Here is an 11,992-nt window from a genome sequence, read left to right as displayed (position 1 = left end):
GTGAGCCACTGGTATTAATTGCTTTACTCCAGGTGTCAGTGAGCTACATTTACAGTAGAGTTTGGGACACAAAGCGAGCTGTCGCTGTTCCAAAATGTGAACATTACACACGGTTAACAGGCAGCACTCAATGCAAGCAGTGGGCCTTTTTGCAGATGCATTTTGCAGGAGGTATTGAAATACATTTTTTTTAAAATATGTTATTTTTATATTTTCTGGAGCAGTTTTCTGGCTGCTGTGGCCCACCACTGCTGAGTGAATGTGGGGAAGACACCAGTACTTTTACAGTCTTAAAATATTTAGTAGGTTTGCGCCAACATCCACCCTGAACAGCCGTCAACAGAACTACAGCACATGCACTCAGTTCCTCTTCAACATCATGTTACTCTTCAGTATTTTATACTGTAGATTCACTTAAAAGAGCAATGTGTAGCATTTGCCCATTTATAAATGAGTACAGCAGTCCGAATAGAAAGTTGGAGCCATGCACGGTATATTAAATAGGTTGAATCCCTATTTTGGGGGGGGATTCCCTATTTTAATTATTGAAGCAAATTTTTCCCCCTGTTCCGTCCTCCCCAGACTCAAGGAAGCTCAGGCAGGCTGCAGGAATACTGCAGGAGTGCAAGACTCATGCAACATTGTAAATTGACAATAACAAGCGAGAATAAGTTCCACATTGTATGTTGATCAGCTGTTTATAACTGTTAATGTAAACTGTTAATCTGCAAACAAAAGCCCACTGCTCTGAAAATACACACTCTGGGGTTGGAATTCACTTCCTGCCAGACTCCATTGACATATTGCTCAATTTAAGCGTTATAAACATCTACTCTATAAGATTATTTATGTTTTCTTACAACTCATAAGAGACACTGACTCATTCAGCAAACATTCGGCATTGATTTGAGCTCTAATTAATATGAAATGGGCGAAGTATGAAACAGTTATTCCAGCCTGGAATAGAAATTTCAAAGGACACAGCTGTATTGTTGTCGTCAGGGAAGCAAGTATTCCAACTCAGCCTGTTTCCGTAATCTCTGATGACAAATCTTGGTCATTTTATGATAAATTACAGTAAATATATTACAGATTTCTTCTTTAAAGGTAGTTTTTTATTACTAAGGATTGAATATTTTAACAAGTCATTGGAGAAAGCGTTTTATTTGATAGTGGGAAAAGTAAACTCTTTGCATCGTCTCAAAAAATAACTTCATAGTAAACTGAAAAATCACTTAAGTGTTTGTTTGACTGTAAACATAATCAGAACCTGAAAAGTGCGTATTAATAATACAGGCTGTTTCCACCTGAGGCACATACACATGTACAGAACATGGGGGGTTCTCAAACAGCAATGCATGCTCTGCTTGTTGACTTATATTCTGAAACATTTATCAGCTTTTACCAGCGTGTAGCCAAGCTGCTGTGTGTGTTCACTAGAGTCACAACACTCTCCTCCTTCCTCTTCCTCCATCATCAGACCTGTAGTGTCAGGTTCAAGCACAGCTGGATGTGAAGTCCACCCTGTTGATTTTAGTTGTAATTCAGCTGGTAGAAGCTTTGTTGTGTTTGAAATTCAGTTGTAAACATGCTGTATGAATCTAGAGTTCTCCAAAAAGTCACGTCTCTAGCCTCAGGGTGGTCCGAGAAAGATCGCAGAGCCGGTTAATCAATCTATCACTCCCTTAAGTAATTAGATGTGGGCATTCTTCAGAAAAAGCCAGTTGCTGTGATATTGACTGGTGATAATCAGTCAGTCAGTTAATCAATGAGTGGCCTGTAACTCAGTTAATCGGCTGGCCTGCAAGCCAGCTGGGCCTCAGACATACAGTCAGTCAGTAAACTGTGCTGGTTGTTTGAAAAGCCTCCACAAGTATCAGTCTGTCAGGTCGGGCATCCTGTAAGACATCACAAGTGCAATGTGGTTACATGTGTTACATGTGTGTTATGCATGTGTGTGTGTGTGAGAGAGAGAGAGAGAAAGAGACAGAGAAAAGGAAAATGTAAAGCTTTAATCATACAGGTCAGTTTCCGTCTAATTTTCTGAGCAGCTTCTGTTTTGTGCCTCAACATAACCTGTCAATCATCAGATTATTTATTTGAACAGCAACAATCTGATTGGCTATTTATTTAAAGGTGAAACATTTAATTGGGTGTATGAATGTGTATTTAAAATGAATGAATGCGGGACGGTAAAAATTATTATTATGGTGTGTAATTATTAGCAGTCTGACGGTTTTTATCTTTAAGGGTGATCCAGTTATTTTGCATATAAAATACTGTGTCTGGTCAGTCAATATGAATCAGTCTAGAAGTTAAAGGAATAGTTTGACATTTTGGGAAACATGTCATTGTCTTGTTACTTCAAGTTGGGTGAGAAGATGGACACCATGTTCATGTCTGTACGGTAAATTAGAAGCTACCACCAGCAGCTGGTTAGCTTAGCTTAGCATAAAGACTGTAAAAAAGGGGGGAAAGAGCTAATCTGGCTCTCTCTAGAACACATTTCACACGTACAATCCGTCCTTGAAATGTCCAGAAACATTTCCTGCATGGGGTCATGTGTGCAGGGAGCAGGGATCGATTTTCAGGGAAATCTGAAGACTGAAGACCTGATATTTCAGGGAAAGCGTCGGTATGGCTGTGTTGTGAATGAAGGCAGTGACAAGGATAAGAAAATAAAGGGTTACATCCATCTGACAAAAGACACTTTCACAAGCGAAACCATCGCAAGACTCCAACAACGACTGGAGTTTAGACATCTAATGCTCTACTAATGTTCCTTTTAATGTATTAAATGCATGTTTTTGATTCAAGTAGATCACAAAAAATGTTATTTGTCTCACAAACTTGCTGAATATTAAATATGTTACGAGAACACTGGACAAAAATAGCTCATCACCAACCATGTTCCTGAAAATAATCTTCTGCTGTGCGCACAAAATCTGGCCATGTCCATCTTTTTCTTCTGAAGAGATTTATGTCCCGGAATTTAAATTTTCCTAGTTGACCAGCAGTCATCAGATTAAGCCAGTAGTTGACTAGTAGCATATGTTTATGGTATTAATTCAATTATTTAAATATATAAGTTTCCTTCAGCTGCTGTATTCCCTGTCAACTGGCCTTCACTGATCTCAGAGGCTGTAACCTTGTAGCCCGCTAACTGAACTAACTTGCTAATGGCAGCTACAGCACAGTTAGCAGCAGTGCACCAGAAAAAAAGGTCTGTGTTGCAACAATCCCCTGGACCAAACAGCATGAGCCAGAACCAGGAACCAGAACCCAATTGCAACTTTTTGAACAAGGAAAACAGCATTATAATGATCAATCAGATCTAGTCAAAAACACCAAAGACCAAAGACTTCAGGAAGTTACTGTGCTTAGTATGAATTAGTTTGAATAAAATGGTGTCAATCTTCTCATCTAATTCTCTGCAAGAAAGCAAATATATTGTATGTGTAGTTCACAAAATGTTCCTACTATTCCTTTAAATGTTTGGTTCATATACCTGCTCACTTCTTAAAATAATAAACATTGCAAAGGGAACATTTACCGTCATATGGTGCATGGTTGGCATTGATGTTCATTCTGCTCTTATTATACAACTAGCTCACTCTGCAGTGAAGTGAAGTCTGTTACCACTGGCTGTATGTTTTTAATTGATTGTATGTAACTGTGCGTATATGATGCTCGGAGACAGGTGATTGATATCAAACTGTGTTTTTTGCATGTAATCTCTTTTGCTTACACCTTATCAGCTGCCTAAGATATAAATATGCAGGGAAAAAACCCTTTGACCGGGGTCTGTGATTTCCAAATGTAATTCAAGTTTCTACCGTGCAGTTGTGTTATTAGTGCCATGTAGACCTACACACACACACACACACACGCTCATACAGAGAAAGTGGTGGTGGTGCCAGATCATAATGAGGATTTAATTCCTGCCCCTGGCACTTGGCGTGCTTAAGACACTTTCTCCTTGTCTTTTTTTTTTTTTTTTTTTTTCTTTTTTCCTCACGTTTGCACTCAAACACCTACACCAACACCTGCACTGGTCTCAGGCTGGCAGAGGCCTTCGATGAAAAATGATTGAAACATGTTATTTGGTTTGAATGAAACCAACCAAGATTGATGCTGGAGTCGACTGCATGTCCAAAATTGACTCAAAAAATATTTTTTAGGGCTTTGAAAGTCACAGAAACCTCTGTCTAAAGTCGTGTAGAACAAGTAAACAGAAGATAGAAGATACTTCATTTCATTTGACCGTAGTGTAATGATTTCATTAATTAGTTCTGCTGAGAGTAGTTTAAATAGCAATGCTTTTTAGTTGTATTTTATCATCTTTTTGTCTCACTTGATATCAGGTCACATCTGCAAAGACTTTGAGGCTATTTTGCACTCCACCTACTATCCATTCTGTTATATCCATTTGCCAAAGAAACAAGCAAAATCCCATAGATGATTCACTCCAAGAAGTTTTAATAATTTGACCACGTCTGATCAGTTTTTATGTTGATTATGAAACGAGTGATGCATCTTTTGAGATGCCGTAATGGAAAAAAAATTACTGATTTTGCTGCTGTTGAATTAAAATCAACACATAATATAAAACAGGAAAATAAGATAAAACAAAATAATGGGGAAAAAAAGAAAAATAAAATGCTGATTTTCCATTTGAAGTGGATGTAATTTGACAGCCACTGACTGGGTTTGATTTAATTCACTGCGGCCTGAATTTGAACTCCCTGTGAGCTTATGTTGAGCCTCTCATGACTGCTCTGTCCTCCCCTCAGGTCCAGAAATCTCCCAAAAGACTTAATCACGCCAAATGCTTTTACTGATAGTAATTTAATCCCTTAATTAGTGTGTGTATATGATTTCTGTGGGCATTTTAATGCATGTTTCTCATATCATGGTTACTAAACTTTTGGTACAAACTGTATCCTTGAACACATCAGATTCTTTGCACCTTGTACTTGTACTGAGACATGTCTGGAGATGAAGCTTTTTGTCTATGAAGTGAATAAATGATGAAGAAAACACTTGGTTCCAGTGTGAAAGTGTAGTCTTATAACTCAGTGTCCACTTACTAGCTTTCTCAGGAGCTGTTTGTCACATTTTTTTTAAAGATTGAGACAATTTTTAACTGAAATTCAGAGGATTTAGAGGAACTCTTTCTTTGCTTGTGAGGACACACGGCACACATTTCCACACAGTTAGCATCTTAGAGCTGAAACAAACAGGAAACGGACTCTTCCCAAGTCTCCTTATCAACTTTCTCGTTTTCTGTTTCCTCTACTTAAATATTCTATATGCTAAACTCGTCTATGTTGAGAAGAAAAAGAAAATTTGAATATGGTTAAAATATGTTGCTGGGGGACCTGTAAAAAATGTTAGCATAAGATAGCTAACTAATGATTGATGTAGATTATAGGTAGTTAGCCAGTATTCTGATAACATAAGCTATAGGCTGTACATAACTAGCTTACAATTGACGTTGTAACTGCCTCACATTGTCAGTTTTTTGATTTGTTTATCCTCCCGTTTTCTGGGTCCTACCTGTATATAGTACCCCCTAGGCGGAACTAATTAGTGCCGACCTGGCGCTCCGCACGTCACACATTAATTGACGCACCCTGCCAGCAAAGCGCCAAAAGAAGTAAACGTTATATCAGCGCTTTACCTAAGTTTAAATTATTAAGGACATAACCACACAGAAGAAGAAAGAAGACGAAGATAAGGAAGAAGCAAGCAAGATTCAGCCCCTCTTTAGTAGTAAGCAGCCTACGAGGTATGTTTTGGTTCAAGTTCATCTTCGTATGGTAAAGAAATGTGATAACTATAAGAGTACAATGTCGCAAATACATCTTTCCATGATATATATAATGAAGTGTATAATTTATATGTCATGTGAGTGTAGCGTGTGCAAGTTATGTCATAAAATGAAACTTAAGGTTAAGCTGCAGGCTGTACTGTGATGTGTGTGACAGTGTATTATCTCATGCCATAGACATGGCACCTGTTATAGCTGCTGGAAAATACATACGCATTTTGTTTATTGTATTTTTTATTGTTTATTTTCCCTTTAACCCAGTTCTCACGGGTTGGTCTGTCCATGGAATAAACCCCGTTTTTAACCATGACCTCGGGCCTCGTGTCTACTACTTGAGGGAGCTACAGACGTAGATTAGCTAACTACTTAGTGTTTTGCCAATATTAGCTTCCAAATGTAACTAGCGAGCTAACGATTGATGTAGTTAGTTAGTTAGTTAGCTAGTGTTTTGCTAATATTAGCTAACAGCTGAAACTGGCTAGTGATTGACATAGATCAGCTAGTTAACTAGCTGCATTCTGCCTTCAGATGTGACTGTAACATTATACTGAACATTTCTCTTTTGTTTTTGATAAAGACTAGCCTAGCATGGAGCCTGTCTAAGTACACAAAGCATTAAAGGAGAAAGTTGACCGAGGTTAAGGTAACTGCTCAACTGTTACTGAAGTAGTATTTAAGCATTGCAGAAGTTTTTTTTTAAGAAAAAGAGATTATTTTTGGCTGTCTTTGTCTTTGATGATAGTAAACTGACTGTTTTGAGGTCTTTGACTGTGAGGTAAAGTGACTGGTTTTGTGAAAGGAGTCTGGTGACTTTGGAGAAAACGATATTTGGCTTGTATAACGGCAGTTTCTCGTCGTTAAAGGTTATCTAGTGGCAAGGTAAAGCGGAGAAAATATTCTAAATATAGCGTACACTTACACTGATATTGATCTTTTTAGGTGGCTAAAATATGTTTTGCTGCTGACCCTGTCCACAGCAGTATATTGCGTAGCTTCCTACACCAGTACTCCTGCTGCCTCTCCAAACTGGAGGAGAACCGACTGCCATCAACTACGGGTAAATATACTCAATATGGATAAGTGCCTCATACGACCCCTGCTTAAAAAAATCCAAACTATCCCTTTAATGCATGCAGAGTAACTTGAATAATCCACTTTGCAATTATAAAGAAGAAAAAAAAAAAGAACAAGGATCTCCCCGTCTTCCTTTGTCTCTGTTTGTACTGTACAGCTGTTGTCTTTTCATAGGCTCTGTTAAACTGGCCTCCTTGGAGAAATGAGGTCATAAATGTGTGTGTGTGTGTGTGTGTGTGTGTGTGTGTGTGTGTGTGTGTGTTTGGGCAGGACAAGGCTGCGCATCTGTCCGTCTCACCCCCCTGGGAAGACGAATAGAGATAGAGAGCAAATCAGAGCCACGAGGTGAGGCAGAAAGTCGAGGGTTAAAGAGGAGCGAGGGATGAGATGAGGCAAAGATTTATACGCTGGAAGAAGACATCTGGTGGACGTGTTCGAGGTAGCTGAGGTCCTCGAGAACACGTATTTAAGCGCAGCAGTCCCTTGAGTATTTCTAATGAGCTGCAGTGGAGGTGAGTGTGGGCCTGATCAGAGTTGAGAGCAGATGTGGAGAGGGGTTGGAGCTGTCTGGGGGTGTTAAGGCCCCAATTTCAACACTAAACGACGACACACACTTTTCTCTGAACCCGCACGTCGGCTTGTAGGTGCTTAACCTAAACAGCGCTGACAACTTTTTACATCTGATCCTCCTGTTGGTAAATGAAACCTTTGATTCTGGCTTTCTGTGAGGTTGCATAAGCCCAGCTACAATCTGTGTGTGTGTGACTGTGTGAGTGAGTGTGCTTAAGATGAGAGCTCACAAAGGAAGACACAGAGGAAAAGAGTGGAGGCTGGTAAAGAAAGTACACACAGAAAAATGAATGTGTGCTAACCAAAAAAAAGGAGTGATGTCACAGAAGAAACATTTTTATTTCTGCAAACAGGGCTTTAAAGAACACTCAAATGTGTCTCAAAGAACCATTTTTTGATGGAAATCTTGTCAGCTCTCGTTACGGTTGATAAGCAATGATTGGACAGTTGCTGTTTGGAGGTGGGGCTTAGCGAAGGGTCAATTGATGATGGCTCTTTGTAGAACCAGAGAGCCTTTTGAAGAACCATTTAAGAGCCTTTACTCTTCTGAGAGTAGGCATTCAATGTATGTGCAAGCAAGCAGAAGAAAATACTGCATATCTGTGTGTGTGTATGAAACATTGGACACACTGGGGACAACAGCTGCTCCAGGGGTCTGTCTGATTTTTTTTTTTTTTTTCCCTGGTGACACACACACACACATGCGTGCACACACACACAGCCTCAGTGCCACCAAAACAGGAGCAGCAGCACCTCAAACTTTCACAGCTGAGCCGTAACAAAATTACTTTCATTTTAATTCATTCATTGCATTCAGTTGTACAAACAACATAAGCGCCACGTTGCCTGTTTTTGTGCGTGTTTTCTGAATTGATTGAGTTGATCTCGTCCCTGCGGTTTGCAACTCTGGAGCTGTGCCAAACCTTTAATTAATAGGCTACATGGTAATGTTTAAAAAAATGCATGAAAATCAATGGTAATTATCTCCAGAAAAGTGACATTTGGGATGATCACAGTGTGCACTAAAGCCAGACCCTGATTAACTGAAATTTATCACATTGATGTTGGTTTTGCTTCCAAAAAAACAGACAGGAGAGGAAGCTTAAGTGTGAAGATTCATTCTTGACTTCATTCTTGGATCTCATATCTGTGAAAATATTCTATGTGTGCTCATGATTTTCCAAATTGTAAACAGCATTCATATTTCAACTCACGTTTTAATTATAACTAGGATACTCTGGTTTTTCCCAGACACGATGTTTGTGCCTTATTCCTTTTAGCGCTGTTTTTGGTCCCCACCACCTACTCAGAAAAAATATCTGGCTGTGCTGCTAAATGTTCCACTATTGTTCACCAGCTAGTCCTTAAGTTTTTCTGCTGTTTGGTGCGGAGCAGGTGATGTAGTGTTTTGTTGCTGGAAACAGCTGCCCTCCACTGCCTGAAACGACGCTGATTAGAGGAAAAACAATGCAATTTCAGTCCGTAAAGCCAAAATAATAAGCTAAATGCAATGGATGCAATGTAGGGAACTGCAGAATCAGGTAACAATATTCTCTCGTTTTGTTACCATGAACTGCGCGTTTCCAATTACAAGCTGCCTTTCAAGCAGAAACGTTGAGTATTTCAACAAATCAAGGATCACATTTGAATAAATGCTCCACTGCAGACATAATAAATTGTGTGCCTTCATTTTTCAGATCAAAGAGTGGCAGCACACTGATACACTTGAACATTTTGACCACATTACATGTAATTTACAGTGAAGCTGCATCCATCACAACAGCTTATGTGGCTGGATTTGCCCGTGTGGAGGCACAGTCAGACCCACAAATGCATGCGACACACAAACTCTCTTTGTCTGCAGCCCTTTTTTCCTCCTCCATCCCTCCCTCCCACTCAGCCCTTCACTCCGTCATGGATCAGGGAACATGTCCCAAAGTGCTTTACAGGCAACACACGTGCAGCATGTCCCTGCATGCTGATGCCACTTTACAGCTCCAACCTTGTACAGTAGGTGTATGTGTGTGCGCGAACATCCAGCGGTGACTACACAGACTTGTGTGAAGGTGCAGCGGCAGATGTGTGGTTGTACACGCTCCGACACCGTGTGTGAATATTTCAAACGGAGAAACCTCTCATGTTACCTTGAACACTGGTGGGAATGAGATGTACTGTGTGACCCGACGCTTTTAGATTTAGACGCTGACTGGAGGGTTGAAAAAGGGACGTTAAGAGAGTGAAATGATACATAAATCTTTTTATGTAACATGAAGTAATGGCCCAGCAGTCGTAAAGAAAGTGTTACTGTCACATTCTCTAAAATTGATTCCTCTTTGAGCAGTGGCAGACTCCGACTGTCTGAGGGGCAGGGGCAAAAAAAAAAAAAGGACATTAGCTGTATGCGGTGGGGCACTAGCAAGAAAGTCTTGATGCACTTCACCATGTTTTCCCCACTGGAAGGGCACTCTTGAAGGCACTTTATTGTGTTGGCCAATGGAAGGGCACTGTAGAGGGCACTTACCACATTTTCCCCACCAGGAGGGCACTGTAGAGGGTACTTTATTGTGCTTTCTGCACTGGAGGGGCACATAAGAGGGCACTTTGTCATATTTTGTTCACTGGAAAGCAACTCTAGAGGGCACTTTATCATGTTGCCCAATGGAAGAGCACTGTAAAGGGCACTTCACCATGTTTTCCCCACTGTAGAGGGTACTTTACCATGTTTTGTCCACTGGAAGGCCACCCTAGAGGGCATGTTATCATGTTGTCCAATGGAAGGGCACATCATAAAGTTGTCTTGGACATTTGGCCACCCTAGAGGGCATTTATCTTTTTTTTTTATTCTATGCCACGACCACTTTTGTTTTCATTTCTACTGACAGCCACAGATCATGCCTCAGGGGGCTATGTTGGAGCCAATCTCCGGGACCTGATGGCCCACCAACTAGCCATGGGCCCAGCTGGGCTAACCAGGGCCTGAGGCGGAGTCAAGAGTCATAGGCAGGGTTTTTGGTCTTGTGGCATGAAAGTAGCCCTCACTTGCAGTGGCTGTATGCTAGAAAAGTGGCTATTAAGAGTCTACAGCCATGCTAGCAGCTCTGTGAGGCTGCACACAGGCACTCTGAGCCATAAATGTCAAACTGGTGGTGCTATGACTCACCAGTCAGGAGATCACCAAGGTTGGGGTGGAATTATGCACTGGGAACCATGAATGTATGCACCAAATATGGAAATCCACCAATAATTGTCAAGATGGTGAAGTGGCGGACCAATGGACCATCATTGCCAACTCTTGAGCAACACCACTAGCATGGCTAAACATAACAATATATGGTATCAAAGAAAATCTAATTAAACAAGAAAGAAAGTCATTAAATTAAAGACAATACATTTAGGGTTTGTATATTGATGAACTGATAAAATATAGTGAGTTGTGAAACGAAATTCATGAGCAAAACTAGGTAAGTAAAGACCAAAGTCATAATAAACCCCGATTATGGGTATATAAATGATCCAGCAGGTGTGATCCTGCAAAGAGCAAAGTTTTTAAACTTGAATGTGCCATATTGCTTTCACCTCGTACCACAGCACAGAAGGTGTACATATATTACTGTGAATGTCTGATAACCCCGGGGCCTCATTAGCCTAAACAGGGCCTGGTCCATACAGCTCTATTAATACCTAATTCTCTTTACTCTGCATGTGCGTTTGTGTGGACACCTGGGACTGACCCCCTGTGTCTTTCACACATGACCTCTTGTCCTCTCTGTCTCTGGCTCCCATTGGTCCCAACCTCTGCTGACCTCACCTCTGTTTCCATGGACACCAGAGGAATTAGGAAGAGCCCTCTGAGTCTCGTGTCTCCCTGAGCAGGTCTGAGATAGTTTCGCTCTCTGGGTTTAAAGACCTTGACGTGCTCCTTTAGACGTGCCGTTTGAACACTCAGAACGTGGTGAAAAGATCCTGGAGAAAGTCTGATAGTAAAGAGGCTCTATCTTTTTGTAACTTTCCAAACCTGACAATCTGACAATCATGAGTATTTTCACAGCAACTGACCAGATGCACATATATAACACATAGTGGGGTATTTAAAACTTTAATTCCAGACTCAGTATATTAAAATTCAACTACTTTTAGGCCAGCAAGTACTGATGATGACATTTCAAATAATAAAGAATTCATATTTTTCCTACCAAGCTTATCCTGGCAGTGTGGAAAAGGATTTAAAAGGTTAAAAACTCCACAGGGAATCTTTAACCACATGACTAAAATATGACAAATCAAATAATTATGAAATATTAGAGACTTTTTTTTGTGTGTTTTTTTTTATAGAGTGAGAGTAGTGGGATGTCTGGGTTGTGTGTTGGGTTGAACTTCTAAAAAGTTGTTTTTAAAAAGCTTGTCATTGCTGTCCAAATCTGGTAATGTTGAATTTTTCAGATAAATGGAAGGATGATGTGATCCACTGAGAAAATTCTCCTACTTCTTAAACTAAATAAACCATTTAAAACCCAT

The sequence above is a fragment of the Lutjanus erythropterus genome, chromosome 16 (genome assembly GCF_056507025.1).
Source record: "Lutjanus erythropterus isolate fLutEry1 chromosome 16, fLutEry1.hap2, whole genome shotgun sequence".
Taxonomy (NCBI): domain Eukaryota; kingdom Metazoa; phylum Chordata; class Actinopteri; order Lutjaniformes; family Lutjanidae; genus Lutjanus; species Lutjanus erythropterus.
Note: the sequence above shows the minus strand (reverse complement) of the source record.